The sequence below is a fragment of the Cebus imitator genome, unplaced genomic scaffold, assembly GCF_001604975.1.
Source record: "Cebus imitator isolate Cc_AM_T3 unplaced genomic scaffold, Cebus_imitator-1.0 Scaffold281, whole genome shotgun sequence".
Classification (NCBI taxonomy): Eukaryota; Metazoa; Chordata; class Mammalia; order Primates; family Cebidae; genus Cebus; species Cebus imitator.
The window spans coordinates 3,229,988-3,248,156 of NW_016107596.1; positions in this window are offsets into that span (position 1 = coordinate 3,229,988).

Consider the following 18,169-nt stretch of genomic DNA (forward strand, 5'->3'; position numbering starts at 1 on the left):
CCTATTTTATTGAGAAAGAGACTGGGAGTCAGGGAGGTGAAGTGACTGCCTTGAAATTCTGAGATGAAAAGCCTCTTGTTATTATTATTAATAATAATAGAATATTACAGACATTGGAGAAAGTGATAACAATAGTATAATGAACCCTCATGTACCCATTAACTGGTTTTCAACAATAATCAACATCTGCTTATCTATCCTGTTTAAGCAATCCCTTCCCATCCAGGGAATTATTTTAAAGCAAATCCCAGACATCACATTATTTCATCTGTGAATACTGAAGTATTTATTGCCAACAGATTAGTACTTCAAAAAAAAAAAATGCATAACCACAAGGCCATTAACATACCTAAGAAAATTAACAATATTCCTTAATGTGGTCTAATACCCAGTCTGGGTTCCATTTTCTCAGATTGTCTCACAAATGTCATTGGTTTTTGGTAAACTTTTAATAAAAGTATGATATGTACACCAGCACACCGGAAGCCCCCTGCTGCCCACTTTCAGTCACCATTTACCCATTCACCAACAACTGCTCACCACCCTGCCCCCTTCACAGGTAATCACTAACCTGGCTTCTAGAGTTTTAATACTGTAGATTCTTTTTTTTTTTTTTTTTTTTTGAGACAGAGTCTTGCTCGTCATCAGGGCTGGGTGCAGTGGGGTGATCTTGGCTCACTGCAACCTCCGCCTCCTGGCTTCAAGTGATTCTCCTGCCTCAGCCTCCCGAGTAGCTGAGACTACAGGTGCATGCAACCACATCCAGCTAATTTTTGTATTTTAGTAGAGTTGGGGTTTCACTATGTTGGCCAGGATGCTCTTGATCTCTTGACTTCGTGATCTGCTCACCTCAGCCTCCCAAAGTGCTGGGATTACAGGCATGAGCCACTGTGCTCAGCTGATTCATTTTTAATTTGATTTTTGTTGTTGTTGTTGCCTAAACTGGAGTATAGTTGCATGAGCATGGCTCACTGCAGCCTCCAACTCCTGGCCTCAAGCAATCCTCCTGCCTCAGCCTCCCCAGTAGCTGTGACTATAGGCATGCACCACTACACCCAGCTACTTTTTGTATTTTTTTTTTGTAGAGTCCAAGTCTCACCATGTTGCCTAGGCTGGTCTCAAACTCCTGGGCTCAAGCGATCCTTCTGCCTCTGCCTCCCAAAATGCTGGGATTACAGGTTTGAGCCACTGCTCCTGGCTCGTAGATATTTTTTGACAGACAAATCTATATACACATTTATCTTAAGCACCAAGGAATGAAATTGATGGATTATATGGTGTTAAAGAAAAATAAGACGCTGGGCATGGTGGCTCATGCCTGTAATCCCAGCACTTTGGGAGGCCAAGGGTGGTGGTGCGGGATTACCTGAGGTCAGGAGTTTGAGACCAGCCTGGCCAACATGGTGAAACCCTGTCTCTACTAAAAATACAAACATTAGCTGGGCTTGGTGGCACGTGTCTGCAATTCCAGCTACTCAGGAGGCTGAGGCAAGAGAATCGCTTGAACTTAGGAGATGGAGGTTGCAGTGAGCCAAGATTGTGCCACTGCACTCCAGCCTAGGCGACGGAGCGAGACTCTTGACTCAAAAACAATAAAATAAAATAAAAATAAAGCAATTAAGATATTTAAGTTGCATTTTTGTCTTTTGACAACGATCAAAGTGTAACTTTCTAAGAGTTTTCCTGGATGGTTGTGCCATTTACATTGCCTCCTGCAACTTAGCAGAGTTCTAGTTGCTCTGTGTCCTTGTCAATGCTTGGTAATTTTTATTTTAGTTTTTCTGGTGAGAATGTACTGGTATCTTTTTTGTTTTTTCCCCATACTAGTTTATACTTTGGAAGAATGTAGTGGTATTTTACTGTGCTTTTGTTGTTGCGGAGACAGGGGCTTGCTCTGTCCCCAAGGATGGAGTGCAGTGGCTTGATCTCGGCTCACTGCAGCTTTCACACCCGGGCCCAAGTGATTCTCCCACTGGAGCCTCTGAGTAGCTGGAACCACAGACACGTGCCACTGCACCCAACTAATTTTTAAATTATCTGTAGAGACAAGGTCTTGCTATGCTGTCCAGTCCGATCTTGAACTCCTAGGCTCAAGTGAACCTCCCGCCTCAGCCTCCCGAAGTGCTGGGATTACAGGCATGAGCCACTGGTGCCCAACCCTATTGTGCTTTTAAAAAATCAACTTTATTGAGGTATGAATACATAGAATAAAATTCATCCTCTTTAATTATATATTGTGATGGGTGTTGCCAAATTACAAAATCACCAAATTATAAAATATCATAATCAAGATATTGAACATGTATATTACCCCCAGAGAGTTCCCTTGAGTCCCACCTCAGTCCATTCCACCTCTACCCCCAGCCCCAGGCAACAACTGATTTGCTTTCTGTCACTAGCCTTCCTATAAATGGAATCACACCCTGTGTACTCTGTGTTCTTTCAGCATAGCTAATTTTGGTTTCAATTTGCATTTCCCTGATTAATGAAGTTGATCACCTTTTCACGTATTTATTGCTCATTTGAATATACTCTTGGGTAGTGCTTGTTAACATCTTTTGCCCATTTTTCTGGTGGGTTGTCTGTATTTTTTATTTTCAATTTTGTATAAGATGTTTGAATATTCTGGACATGAGTTCTTTTGAAATTGCCATTACAAAATTATGACAGTGAAAGAGATCTGACTTAACCAACTCCAACTCCATCTTGCTGCTGCTGCTTTTTTTTTTTTTGAGACAGAGTCTCACTCTGTTGCCCAGGCTGGAGTGGTGCAATGGCACTGTGTCAGCTCACTGCAATCTCTGTCTCCTGGGTTCAAGCAATTCTCCTGCCTTAGCCTCCTGAGCATCTAAGATTACAGGTGCCCACCACCATGCCTGGCTAATTTTTATATTTTTAGTAGAGATGGGGTTTCACCATGTTGACCAGGCTGGTCTTAAACTCCTGAGCTCAGGTGATCCGTCCACCTTGGCCTCCCAAAGTGCTGGGATTACAGGTGTGAGCCACTATGCCTGACTCCTTTGATTTCTTTATCGATTTTTTGTAATTTTCGGTATACAGAGCCTATATATGTTTTGTTAGAACTATACATAAATAATTCATTTTTTGAAACTGTTGTAAATGATATTCTTTTATTTTTCCCCCCTCTCCTGCCTTCCCTCCCTCCTTCCCTCCCTCCCTTCCTTCCCTCCCTTCCTTCCTTCCTTCCCCCCTTCCTCCCTCCCTCCCTCCTTCCTTCTTTCCTTTTCTTTCAACAGAGTCTCTTTGTGTCGCCCAGGCTGGAGTGCAGTGACACCATCTCAGCTCACTGCAACCTCTGCCTCCCAGGTTCAAGAGTTTCTCATGCTTCAGCCTACCAAGTAGCTGGGATTATAGGCATGTGCCACTGAACCCAGCTAATTTAGGAGAGGCGGGGTTTAGCCATGTTGGCCAGGCTTGTCTCGAACATTTGCCTTGGCCTCCCAAAGGGCTGCGATTATAGGCATAAGCCACCGTCTGTGCCTGGCTTTATATTGTTTTCTTAACTTTGGTATCTGATTGCTCAATTTGCTAGAATGGACTGTGTAGAATTGGTATTATTAAGAGCAGAATTAAACTAGAAATCAGCAATTAGAATACAGCATTAATAGCATAATAATTGAAAAATCCTTAAATGTTGGGAAATTAAATAAATAACCCCTGAGTCAAAGAAGGCATCACAATGGTTATAAGAAATTATTTAGAGCTATGAAAATAGCTGGGCGCGGTGGCGCATGCCTGTAGTCCCAGCTACTCGGGAGGCTGAGTCAGGAGAATCTTTTGAACCCAGGAGGGCAGAAGTTGCAGTGAGCTCAGATTGTGCCACTGCACTCCAGCCTGGGTGACAGAGTGAGGTTCTGTCTCAAAAAAAAAAAAAAAAAAATCTACTTCTCTTCCCAGTGGTATCCAGCTCTGTTGCCAATTATGGAGCTGAAGAGTCACCCGGGTTCCAGCAGTACCAAGGAGAACATCTCCAAGCTCCCCCACCCTGCTCCTTCTCTCTAGGATCTATCCCCTTTTCTCTGAGAAATTCCTTCAACCCACAGCAGCACTCTGTTGTTTCCAGACCTTTGTGACCAGCCCCAACCTTTGATACCAAGACTGGACCCTAGACAAGGCCACATGCAAACATCTCAAACAAAACAGAACTAAATCTGAGTGCTTGATCCCTCTGTAGCTTTCCAAGTGGCTTCTCTTTCTACCTTTCTTGCCTCAATAAAGAGAGTCATCAGCCACCTGTTCTCAAAGTAGAACGCTGGGAATCTTCCTTGATTCAACCCCCTCTTTCTTCCCTGAGAATTTCCTCTCTAACATGATCCTCCATCTCCAATGTCTTACTGTATCTGAATTAGGGGCTCCCTTCTCTTTGTTAGGCTCTAGGTCAGACACTTTATGCTCTGTCTCACATCCCTCAGTTTACCCTTTTTGCTCTGTTGGCAACAAGCTGCTCGCTGATGTAGCCTGCCAGCATCTTGCTCCAGTTTCTTTTGCTCTGAGCCATGGGGTTTTTCTGTCACTGCTTCTGGGGGCACCTGCAGGAGTTGGTCAGGGAATATGGCACATGCACACAACTACAAGTGCCCAGAAGTGAACATCCTGGCCAACTGTTGACCAATGGAGGATGAGAGTTGGTGGAAACAGTATTTTCTCTTCCTGTGTCTTGGGAAGACAAGACTGTATATAGTGGCTTTATCTTCTACTTTATCTTCATCTTTATCTTCTACTCAGGATGACCATTGTGTAGTAACTGGGATGTCACCCCTACTGTTCATTGGTGAGGTTGGCTCTGTGAGTCATCTTACAGTCTGAGCTGAGCCTGACACTCTCCAATGCTTTCAGAAGATGTATTCATTTGTGAGGGCTGCCATAACAAAGTCTCGCAAACTGAGAGACTCAGAAAACAGAAATTTATTTGTCTCAAAATTCTGGAGGCTAGAAGTTCAAAATCAAGGTGTTGGCAGGGCCATGCTCCTCTGAAACTGCAGGGAGAAGATCCTCCCTTGCCTCTGCCTGGCTTCAGGTGGTTTGCCAGCAATCCTGGGCATTCCTTAGCTTGTGAGTGCTTCACTCCAATCCCTTCTTCACATCATGGCTGTCTTCCTCCTGTGTGTGTCTGCCCCATATCCAAATTTCCCTTTATTTATTTTTTATTTTTATTTTTTATAAAGACAGGGTTTCACCATGTTGATCAGGCTGGTCTTGAACTCCCGACCTCAGGTGATCCGCCAGCCTTGGCCTCCAAAGTGCTTGGATTACAGGCGTGAGCCACCGCGCCCGGCCTTATTTTTTATTTTTATTTTTTGCTTCTGGCACCATGCATTCTGAATTCAGTCAAATTCAGATTGTGTTCATGAGGACCTACCTTAATAATTTCACTTTCACTTTATTATCTCTGTAAAGACCCTATTACCAGATAAGGTCACATGGCATGTTTGGACTCTTTAACATATCTTTTTTTGGGAAGTTGGGGGAGAACACAGTTCAACTGAGAGAAGAAAAACAGCTCAAGGCAGTTTGAGCTACATGAGGTTTGCAGCATTTATCAGGCCCAGAGAGACCTGAGTACTGGACTTCAGTCAGTACTTTCTCTCTTCCTCTCACTATTGCCTGGGGGAAATTGTTTAAAGGTATTCTATTCCCTAGCAGCTGCCTCACACATTGTCTTACCTTCTTGAAATTTGAGATACAAAGAAAAAGGTATCTAGATAGTTTATGTTGGTTAGCCCAATGGCTCATGCCTGTAATCTCAGCATTTTGGAAGCTGAGGCAGGAGGATTGCTTGAGGCCAAGAGTTTGAGACCAGCCCAGGCAACATGGTGAAACCATGTCTCTACAAAAAAATTAAAAAAAAATTAGCTGGGTGTGGTGGCACTCACATGTAGTCCATCTACTCAGAAGGCTGAGGTGGGAGGACTACCTGAGCCTGGGAAATCAAGGCTGCAGTGAGCCGTGATTACACCACTGTACTCCAGCCTAGGCAACAGAGCAAGACTCTGCCTCAAAAAANAAAAAAAAAAAAAAAAGAAGAAATTTTTGTTATTTTAATGTAAATTATTGGTAAACAACTTGGGAACTGCCCCTCTACTTTTCCTTTAAATGCCTACTTGTAGGCCGGGTGCAGAGGCTCATGCCTGTAATCCCAGCACTTTGGGAGGCTGAGATGGGTGGATCACTTGAGGTCAGGAATTTGAGACCAGCCTGGCCAAGATGGTGAAACCCCGCCTCTACTGAAAATACAAAAATTAGCGGAGCGTGGTGGCAAGCGCCTGTAATCCCAGCTACTAGCTACTTGGGAGGCTGAAGCAGGAGAATTACATGAATCTGGGTGGCAGAGGTTGCAGTGAGCCAAGATTACACCACTGCACTCCAGTCTGGGTGACAGAATGAGACTCCGTCTCAAACAAAAGAAAAAAAAAGCCCACTTGTAACTGCTGCTAATCATAGTGAATGTTCAGGGCAACGTGAATCTTTGCTTCCAGTTGTAGCCTTCAAACTTGACCTAGATAACCTCTCTACTTATACTGATTTTGTTTTTTTTACTTTAGGTTGACAGGACAAAGGTTTATCCTCCTTGTGCTCTGTGGACTGCACCAGGTCCCTGCTTCTCCTGTTTGACGTGGTCACTTCCTCTTATATCCCAAGAGGACTGACAAGGATGGCGTTTAGCTCTGCCTTTCCTTTCACCTTTGGGGCATTGAGCTGCAAGCTCCTTCTATTATCTAAATGAAATATTATGAAGACACAACCAAACAAAAAAAATTTTTTTGAGAGTCTTGCTCTGTTGCCCAGGCGGCAATGCAGTGGCATGATCTTGGCTCACTGCAGCCTCCACTTCCTGGGTTCAAGCAATTCTCATGCCAAGTAGCTGGGAGTACAGGCATGCACCACCATGGCTGGATAATTTTTTGGTAGAGATGGTGTTTCACCATGTTGCCCAGGATGTTCTTAAACTCCTGGCCTCAAGTGATCTGCTTACCTTGGCCTCTTAAAGTACTGGGATTACAGGCATGAGCCACCGTGCCTGGCCACAAACAAAAATTCTAATAACACAGAGAGAAAAGGAGACAGAAGGGTATGCCATGCTTTTGCACCTGCCCTTTATAACTTAGATTATTTTCTGGGGATGGAACACCTCAAGCCAGCAGTGCTGTGCTCTTCTGGTGGCAGCTTATGCAGTCTGTCTTCCCAACAATAAGGAATCAAATGGCCAAGGAGTCCCCTTCCCTGCTCTGCAGGTTGTCTAAGACTCCCCTGACTCCACAGGCCTTGGTCACATATATCAGCCAAGGTCGCTGCAGGAAGTGGACTATATGTTTAAATTTGGATGAATGGGCTGGGCACGGTGGCTCACACCTGTAATCCCAGCACTTTGGAAGTCCGAGCAGGGTGGATCATGAGGTCAAGAGACCAAGACCATCCTGGCCAACATGGTGAAATCCTGTCTCTACTAAAAATACAAAAATTAGCCAGGGATGGTGGCGCATGCCTCTAGTCCCAGCTACTTGGGAGGCTGAGGCACAAGAATCGCTTGAACCCGGGAGGCGGAGGTTGCAGTGAGCTGAGATCACGCCACTGCACTGCAGCCTGGGCAACAGAGAGAGACTCTTTCAAAAAAAATTTTTTGGATGAATAGAAGAAAGTTCAATAAGGGGACTAGTTACAAAGGTGTGAGCCAGGTGTAGGGAAAACAGAAGTGTGGTGTCTGTAACTAGTGATGGGAGCTGTTGATGCAGGATTTTTTGGTGCTGCTTTGCCAGTCAGAGACCTCTGTGGCCAGTGACACTCCTACCTGAGCGAGAGGTACCTTGCCCACTCAGCCTGGCTGGCTGCGCTTGGCTTGTACCCCAGCCTGGATCCTGCACTCACTGTGGGATCTGTGCTTAGCCTACAGCTGGGCTGGGTGTGCTGTGTCCTGCTTCTGCCTTGGGCACCAGTGTCTGGATGAGGGAAACACAGTGGCACCCAAAAGCTTGGTGATGCCAGCAATCGTGGAACCTCAAAGAGGCTGTTACAGCAGGTTATGGCTCTGGCTTGGGGAAACCCCAAGGTCTGGGCCCCCAGAAGGGTGGTGGCTCTTTCTTCTTCCCGCCACCTGCAACACAGTGAAAGAGGGTGGGGACAGAGCATGTCTCATCCCATTTGTTTTACAGCTTGTTCAGTCCCACCACCCCACTCTGGCCTGCAGCTCCTGGGCTGACCCAGTCCTGCTTCTGCCTCCCATTGTGTGGGGAGACCCCCTGGCACTGGCAGAGGGTGGAGAGCTGCTGTGTTACAGCCCTTTTTGTACCTGCATTTGGCGGGTCCCAGGTTCTTGTCCAGCATCCAGGAAGAATGAGGTTACGCTGACAACTGGAGGATGAATAAGATAGAGAAGAATTTTATTGAGCGACGACACAGCTCTCAGCAGAGAGGAAAACCAAAGTGGGCAGCCCCTACCCAAAGATGGGTAGTCCCCCACCCAAAGGCAAGTAGTCCCAAAATGTGGCTGAGTCCAGGGTTTTTATAGGCTCAGGATTGGGGAGGGCATGCTGATTGGTTTATGAGTATGCAAAAAAGGCTAAAAAAAAGACACTACTCAAAGATGGGCATGACAGTGTAAAACACCAATTAGGGAAGAGTAGGTATATAAAAAATAGGTGAAGGGTGGGGATCAATCAGAGGAAATTGCACCAAACAGGAAGAGAGGTTCTCAGTCCAGTTGGTGGATTTGTCAGAGACTTGTAGGTTGGTTTTTAGGCTTTAAACTCTTTGGCTTGAAAGTTGGGTTTCACTGGGGACCTGCCCCATCTGCCTAAGAATTTGTCACCCTCCTGCCACTCTTACAGTTACCATCCCAATAGCCAAGGGCATGCAGTGAACAGTTATGTGAATTATGTAGAGAGGGAGTCTTGATGGGTCAAGACCCAGTCAGCCCAAGGGGAGGAAGCTGGGGAGGTAGACACCCCTACCTTACTCTCATTCCTCCCTCCACTCCCCTCTCAGTTCTGCCCTTTGACTGAACATCACTGGAAGACAGAGGGCATGGAAGCCTTTCATGAGGCCCATGGATGTCAGTCTCCAAGGGCTGCAGAGAGTAGTAGGGGAGGGTGGAGAGTGGGTCTGCAGGGGCAGATAGAAGACATCAGGGCCATTCTCTCTCTCCTGGAAAACTGCAGTCCCCTCCCCTGTGCTCTTTCTGACTCCAAAGCTGACTCACCTTTCTTAAGCCATCTCCTACTCAGGCACCAGAGTGATCTTTCTGAGAAACAGATCAGATCAAATCACGGCCTCTTTAAAAACAGCACTCAACCTCCTGTTTTTGGATGAAGACTACTTAGCCTAACATCAAGGCTCTTTCCCACATGGGCCCTGCTAACCTTTGGAGGCTGTGTGCTTCCTAGCAGGCAGGGGCTGGGTCCAGCATTAAGGGGTGGATAAAGATCATTCCAAACTAGTCATGGTGGTTTGATTCCCTCAGTTATGACTCAGGCATGGGCAGATAACACACTCCTGGCCAATGGAACACAAGGGAAGTCTGCTGGGGGCTTCTGAGAAAGGTTTCCTTGTTGGTAGAAAGAGATGCCATTTCTTCTTTATTTGGAAGTTATCATGCATGGAATTGAAGGAGGTATCTTACAACCATGAGGGCGGCTAAGACATGTGGCAGTAGACAGAGCAAAGACTTGAAGAAAACCTGGATCCTTAATGATATCACAGAGTTGCTGACTTAACCAGTCTAGACACCATCTGCCTCTCCTCATCTTGTTATGAGGTCTACTAAGTTGTCTTTACTGAACTTTACTAGTTCAGTTGAAAATATCCTAATTTAATCAATATGCCAGGCACTTTCCATTTTCGTGCCTTTGGATAGCCTGGTGTCCTTTAACTAGAATGCCTTTAGTGTGTTTAATGCACAAACTCCTATGCATCCATCAGAACTCCCCTCCATTGTCATCTTGCCTGTAAAGCACTTTTTTCTTCCTTTGGGGGGTTTAGTTACTGCCTCATCTGTAATCTCCCAAATTGTGTGCCTATGACAGGAGAAATTGGGTTTGTCTAGTTTTCATTTTTCCCTTTTTCCTACTTCAAGGGAGTAACCAAGTCATTGTATTCTGAAGGTTGGGGTTTATCTTGTCCCAAGGACAATTAACTGGCTTAAAAAAACATTTTTTTTTTTTTTTTGGACGGAGTTTCGCTCTTGTTACCCAGGCTGGAGTCCAATGGCGCGATCTCGGCTCACCGCAACCTCTGCCTCCTGGGTTCAGGCAATTCTCCTGCCTCAGCCTCCTGAGTAGCTGGGATTACAGGCACGCGCCACCATGCCCAGCTAAGTTTTTGTATTTTTAGTAGAGACGGGGTTTCACCATGTTGACCAGGATGGTCTCGATCTCTTGACCTCGAAATCCACCCGCCTTGGCCTCCCAAAGTGCTAGGATTACAGGCTTGAGCCACCGTGCCCGGCCAAAAAAACATTTTTTTTGAAGGAACTTTTTGAACATATGCAAAAGTAAAGAGAATAGTAAAATGACTCATATGGATGTATCGCCCAGCCTTAATAATGATCAATATTTTGTCAGTCTTACTTCCTCTATCCCCACACTTTAAAAAAAAAACTAGTATTTTAAAACATATCTTAGGCATTGTATCATTTTACTGATTAATACTTCAGAATACATTTTTAAGTAATAAGTTGAGGTTAAAAACACACCTTGATGACTGGAGCTTTTGCTTTTAAAAGCTAAATCTAATGGTTTATTAACTTATTTAACAAATATTTATAAGCTCCCACTGGGCACCAGGCCCTTTTTTGGCTCTGCTGGTATTGTGGCAAACAAGGAAGAAAAAACTCCCATCTTCATGGAGCTAGACAAGAAAACACATTGTGAACAAGATAATTTCAGAAAGTGATCAACGAAATGAGGACATAAGACAGGGTCATGTGCTGATGACTGGGGCAGGGAGGATATTTGTCCTTCTGTGCCTGGCTGATTTCACTTAGCACAATGTCCTCTGGTTACTTGCTTCTTCTGTGCTGTAAAGTACCTGCCTCCAAGGGCCATGGGAAAGAAGAAATGGTTGAACAGATCTGGAGCACTGGTTATAGACCCAGGCACCTAGTAAGAGCACAACACATATTGTTGGAAACAACAACAAAAACGCAAAACATTTCTAAGGCTAAGGAAAAAGCAAAGCCTTTCTAGGGAGGCAACTTTTGAGCTGAAACCAGAATAAGGAGAAGGAATAGCTCCTTGAAGATCGGCAAAGAGCTTTGGAGTGGGGAAACAGCAAGAGAAAGTGCCCTGAGGCAGAGCTGAAGAGACCAGAATGAGAATAATCAAGCCACAGTTTTATTTGGTTTTTTGCCTTTTTTCCATATACTCTAACAAGCCACTTTTTTTTGGCTTTGTTTTTCTTTTGAGGAAGGGTCTCACTCTGTTGCCCAGGCTGGAGTGCAGTGGCGTGATCTTGGCTCAGTGCAACCTCTGCCGCCAGGTTTAAGGGATTCTTCTGCCTTAACCCCTGAGTAGCAGAATTATAGGCACCTGCCACCACACCCAGCTAATTTTTCATATTTTTAGTAGAGAAGGGGTTTTGCTATGTTGGCCAGGCTGGTCTTGAACTTCTGGTTTCAAGTGATCTGCCTCCCTCAGTCTCCCAAAGTGCTGGGATTGCAGGCATGAGCCACCATGCCCAGCCTAAGCTGCAGTTTTATGTGCCTGAAAGTCAACACAGTCTTAAAGATGACTAAAGTTAATTATTGTGAATTGTCTGTCTGTTTTGTCCATAGAGTTGTGATTTTCAAAGATTAAACGATACATAATTTATAAATAATTGAGTATTCTATTAAATTTATTTTTATTGCTGTCCTGTCAGAAACATTATTATATTAAGTCATGTTATTCACATAATCTGTGTCCTATTGACAGTAGTGATCATAAAGTTAAAAATTATATTTGAACTACTTAAAATGAGAATCTATTTTTATTTTTTATTTTTTTAATTTATTTTTCGAGACGGACTTTCGCTCTTGTTACCCAGGCTGGAGTGCAATGGCGCGATCTCGGCTCACCACAACCTCCTCCTCCTGGGTTCAGGCAATTCTCCTGCCTCAACCTCCTGAGTTGCTGGGATTACAGGCACGCGCCACCATTCCCAGCTAATGTTTTGTATTTTTGGTTGAGATGGGGTTTCGCCATGTTGACCAGGATGGTCTTGATCTCTTGACCTTGCGATCCACCTGCCTCGGCCTCCTAAAGTGCTGGGATTACAGGCGTGAGCCACCGCGCCCGGTCAAGAGAATCTATTTTTATTAAGTGTAATTAAAGTAAATGTGAAATATTAAAATTTAAAAGTGGTTTATTTGTTTTCCCAAAAGCTATTTCTCTTCTAAAATATGCAAAATTGGCTGGGCTACGAAAACAACCTAAAATATGCAAAATTATTAAAATTAAAAGGGAAATAGAATTATAATAAATGAATGTTTAAACTTCAAAATTAAAGTTTTAAAAAACAAATCTAAAATCATTTTTTGAAAGTTTAATTAAATATCATTAGTGTTTTTTCTTTTTTCTTCTGAGATCGTGTCTTGCTCTGTCACCCAGTCTGGAATAAAGTAGTGTGAACACGGTTCACTGCAGCCTCAAACTCCTGGGCTTAAGACATTCTCTTGTCTCAGCCTCCCAGGTAGCTGGGATCACAGGTGCATGCCACCACATTCAGCTAATTTTTAAATTGTTTGTAGAGATAGGGTCTTCCCGTGTTGCCCAGGCTCATCTCAAACTCCTGGCCTCAAGTGATCCTCCTACCTCAGCCTCCCAAAGAGCTGAGATTACAGGCATGAGCTGCTATACCTGGCCTTCCTTTTTCTTTTCTTAGAGAAGGAGGATCTCACTATATTGCTTAGGCTGGAGTGCAGTGGCTATTTATAGGCACAATAGTAGTGCACTTTGGCCTCTAATTCCTGGCTTCAGTGGATCCTCTTGCCTCAGCCTCCTGAACAGCTGGGCCTATAGGCATGGACCACTGCTCCCAGCTAAATATTTTTTGAAACCTAAAACCATTTGCAGTTCCACTTGCAATGCCAGTGCCCATCTAGTTGCCAGTGTAAATAACCGGTATCACATATCACTCACATTGTATCTAGACAAACTGGTAGACAAAGTAGGAGTAATAACATTGTCAATACTGCAAAATGTTCCTCAGTTACCGTGTGTAACGCTTATGGGTATAGAGCTAATTTGTGAGTACTTCTGGCACCACAAATTGGAATATGGAGAGCAATGAGAATTGTACATCTGACACAACTGGGGAAAATGCTTCACTGTGCAAAAGCTTGCTGGAAGAACAGAATCCCAAATACCACATATTCTCACTTATAAGTGGGAGCCAACATTGAGCACACACGGTCACAAAGAAGCGAACAATAGGCCAAGTGCGGTGGCTCACACCTGTAATCCCAGCACTTTGGGAGGCTGAGGCGGGCAAATCACCTGAGGTTAGGAGTTTGAGACTAGCCTGGCCAACATGGTGAAACCCAGTCTCTACTAAAAATACAAAAAAATTAGCTGGGCATGGTGATCGGTGACTGTAGTCCCAGACACTCGAGAGGCTGAGGCAGGAGAATCACTGAAACCCAGGGGGTGGAGGTTGCACTCTAGCCTAGGTGACAGAGTGAGAGTCTGTCTCAAAAAAGGAAAGAAAAAAGAANGGACAAGAGACACTGGGGCCTATTTGATGGTGAGGATTGAAAAATTACCTATGGATATGACTCTGCTGATTACTTGGGTGACAAAATTATCTGTACACCAAACCCCCATGACATGTAATTTATTTGTGTAAAAAATGTGTACCTGTACTCCTTGAAACTAAAATAAAAGTTGGAAAGAAAAAAAAATGCATTGCATTTATTCTTTCTGAAGGGAAGGATTTGGCAAATTAATTCATATGTCTTCTCTCTTATCCAAGTGATTCCACCACTCAAATCCTCCCCATACCCTAAAACAGTGACTGTCTTGAATGTAAGCAATGGCACAACCAACTGAAAGGCATTTGAATGCGGTTGTCTTTTCTTTTTCTTTTTGTTGTTTTTTAGAGAGAGGGTCTCGCTCTGTTGCCCAGTCTGGAGTACAGTGGCACAATCACGGCTTGCTGCAGCCTTGACCTCCTGGGCTCAAGCAAGACCCCCACCTCAGCCTCCCTCGTAGCTGGAACTAAATTCCTGCACCGCCACACCTGGCTACTTTTTGTATTTTTGTAGAGATGGGGTTTTGCCATGTTGCCCAGACTGGTCTCAAACTCCTGGGCTCAAGCCATCTGCCTGCCTCAGCCTCCCAAAGTACTGGGATTACAGGCTTGAGCCACCATGCCCAACCTTGTCTTTGGAGATGTAGATAAACATTTCCCTGGGGCCTGAATGGGGTTGGTCCTGAGAGTGGATATTTAGGGTTATGGATTGAATGGTGCCAGTGGTGAGCACCAGATCCCAAATGACAGAAGTGGCTTTACACACATTTCACATATGTATTTGTGCGGTATGGAGCTCTCTAGAACAGGAGCCAAGAGCGAGGGTCCCTCTCTCCTGGTTCTAAGAAGGTACTGCCCTCTAGGAGTACCAGGCAAGGGCTGGAAGGAAGGAAAGCAGCCCAGAGTTTAGTGTAGGGGAGCAGTCACTAGTCCACAACCTCAGATCTGGGGTACAGGAAGGCCGTATGTAGCAGAAGTCATTGCTCTTGGGAAACCCTCAAAGACCAGCAGGTACCACTGAGGCATGTTTTCCTCATGAGTTCCAATCCTACCATTGGGAGATTTCAACACACTAAATACACACATTTCAACATAATTTGGGAGCAACTGAATGCTGACAGTGTCAATGGTTTGTTAATCAATCCACTAATTAAGCGAGCACGTATGCAGTGCCATTATCCGAAGTTAGGGAGTTCCTTGAGCTTTGCTGTTCACAGTCTTGCAGGCAAGGCAGACCACAAATCCAGTGGGTAGACTTTCCAGGAAAAGCAGTTTGAATTATATAGGAATACATGGTTCTTCTGAAATCTATTCCACAGCAAATGTGGAATAGGAGGCTGAGTTCCCCAGTGGATCTCTCTCTCAGGACTGCTTCCTGAATCAGGGAGGGAATTAACTCTCCAGCCAGACTGATTTATGTTCTCAAGTTAATATTGCTAAATGGCATCCCCAGAGACAGTCTGCTGGAATTTCATTTGTATTGCTAATCAAGGGACTGTCTGATGTATTACTTAATAACAAGATCCACTCTGATAATTTCTGACCTCAAGATGGATGTTTTAGGCCCAGTTGATGCCCAGAAAATTACTTTCTGGATTCTCAAGTCTGATCCTTACAAATAACTGGGATGAGGAGAATAAAGGCAGAATGGCTTGAAGAAAAGAGCAGAGACTTTGGAGTCAGGCAAACCTGGAAGTGCTGGGCTTCTAGGCTATGTGACCTTGAGCAAGGCACTTCTATTCTCTGAGCTTCAGTTTCCTCAACTGTAAAATGGTGATTTTGGTATCTGTATCCGGCCATTCTTGCATTGCTATAAATACGAGAGACTGAGTAATCTATAAAGAAAAGAGGTTTACTTGGCTCACGGTTCGGCAGGCTTTATAGGAAGCAAGGTGCCGATACCTGCTTAGCTTCTAGGAATCTCAGGAATCTTACAATTCTACGATACCTCAGGAATCTTACAATCATGGAGAAGGCAAAGCAGGAGGAGGCATGTCACATGGCAAAAGCAGGAGAGAGAGAGAGAGAGAGTGTGTGTGTTGAGAGGGGTGTTGCCACACACTTTTACATGACCAGATATTTACCTGTTCACTATCATGAAGACAGCACCAAGCCATGACAGATGTGCCCTCATGATCCAAACACCTCCCACCAGACCCCATCTCCAGCATTGGTGATTACAATTCAACTTAAAATTTGAGTGGGGAAAACTATCTAAACTAAATCAGCATCTATTTCACTGGATCACTGAAAGGACTAAAGGCAACAACCCATTGTAAAGACCCAACATGAGGCAGGCAAAAACAAATGTTCTGGCCAGGTGCAGTGGCTCACGGTTGTAATCCCAGCACTTTGGGAGGCCGAGGCGGTCAGATCACCTGAGGTCAGAAGTTTGAGACCAGCCTGGGCATTATGGTGAAACCGTATCTCTACTAAAAATACAAAAATCAGTCAGGTGTGGTGGCAGGCACCTGTAATTCCAGCTACTTGGGAGGCTGAGGCAGGAGAATCTCTTGAACCCGGGAGGTGGGGGTTGCAGTGAGCCAAGATCTTGCCACTGCACTCCAGCCTAGGTGACAGAGTAAGACTCCATGTTAAAACAAAACAAAACAAAACAAAACAAAAAACAAAAACCACACGTTTCTTTTGTTCTTTCCTTCTGGCACAAAATGACAAAAAATAAGTTAGGCTTTCTAAATAGGTTGGGTTTCTTGCTAGAGTTGATGCCTGGGATGTTAGTTAGAAAGGCTGGGATTCTTGAGACAGATTTGTTAAAAATAAATGAGCCCTGTTTTATTTTAATCACAAAGGTAATACTGGCTGGGCACAGTGACTTACTTCTGCAATACCAGTGCTTTGGAAGGTTGAGGTGGGAGGATCGCTTGAGACCAAAAGTTAGAGATCAGCCTGGGCAATATAGCAAGACCTTGTCTAAATGAAATTAGCACGGTATGTTGGTGTGCGCCTGTAGTCCCAGCTACTGAGGAGGCTGAGGTGGGAGGATCACCTGAGCCCAGGAGTTAAAGGCTGCAGTGAGCTGTAATGGACCCCTGCATCAATCTGGGTGAGACCCTGTCTCTAAGAAAAGAAAAGAAAAAAAAACCTAATACTGAATTTCAGTCAATATGGTGGCCTGAATTGGTGACAAAATATCTTTTCTCTAGGTTTACACTCACAAAAATGTTTGGAAATGTTACAAATGTTACTTACAAAGTCATTTCCAACTCCTACCTGTCCTTTCTTTACACAGGGAGGGCTCATCCCCACTACAGAGACCGGAAGATGCCTGGACTCACTTTCTCAGCATCTCATGTGGATGGGATATAGGCAGATTCCTCACCTCTGGCCAATGAGACCTAAGGGAAAGTTTGCAAAGGGACTTCTGGGAAAGGTTTCCCTCCCTAATGAAACAGACACATGGGAGGAAATGCCCTCCTCCTCTTCCCTCAGCTTGGCCATATCTGCCACAGCCATCTTGTGACCATGATGAAGAATATTGCAGGTGGACTGCAGAGTGAAAGATGGAAAGTTCTTGGGTCCTTGATGTCATAATCGAGTCACAAAGTTAGCCTGAGAATCCTAAATCTTTGCTACACATACAAACACAAGGAGAGTCAGAATTCATTACCCCACATTAGGATAAGCATCCCAAGAGAAGAAATAATATTAAAAGATGTTCTAGAATTGGTGATACCTATCAGGTCCTGACAGATAAAATGTGACATATCTCTGTAGAATATTTCTGTAAGCCAGGGCACATAGATTCCTATGGGAAGAAGGCTTCGCTGAAGATGATTCATGGTCAAAATTATTAAGCACACATGGAAATAAATAATTATTGGGGACATTCTACAAATGTACAGATGAGTACACTTTTATCTCAACAACCAGAAATTAAAAAGCTGAAAGTCTTTAAGATAAATATGTTTAGAATGTTCAAAGAGCTAAAGGAGGCTGGGCACTGTGGCTCATGCCTAGAATCCCAGCACTTTGGGAGGCCAAGGCAGGTGGATCACTTGAGGTCAGGAATTGGAGACCAGCCTAGCCAAGATGGTGAAACCCCGTCTCTACTAAAAATACAAAAAATTAGCTGGGCGTGGTGGCGTGTGCCAGTAGTCCCAGCTACTCAAGAGACTCAGAGTTCTAATGTGAGTCCATTAAAACTTTTTATTTTTCTTGAACCCAGGAGGTGAAGGTTGCAGTGAGCCAAGATTACGCCACTGAACTCCAGCCTTGGTGACAGAGCAAGACTCCATCTCAAAAATAAATAAACAAATAAATAAAAATACAATTAAGAAGAGCTAAAGGAAGAATAGAAACCATAGGCTAAAACAAAATGACGTGAAAGGAAACAGGTGGGGGAGACAACCAAATACACTTAACCCCTGAACAGTGCAGAGGTTGGGGCATTGACCTAGCAACAGCAGTA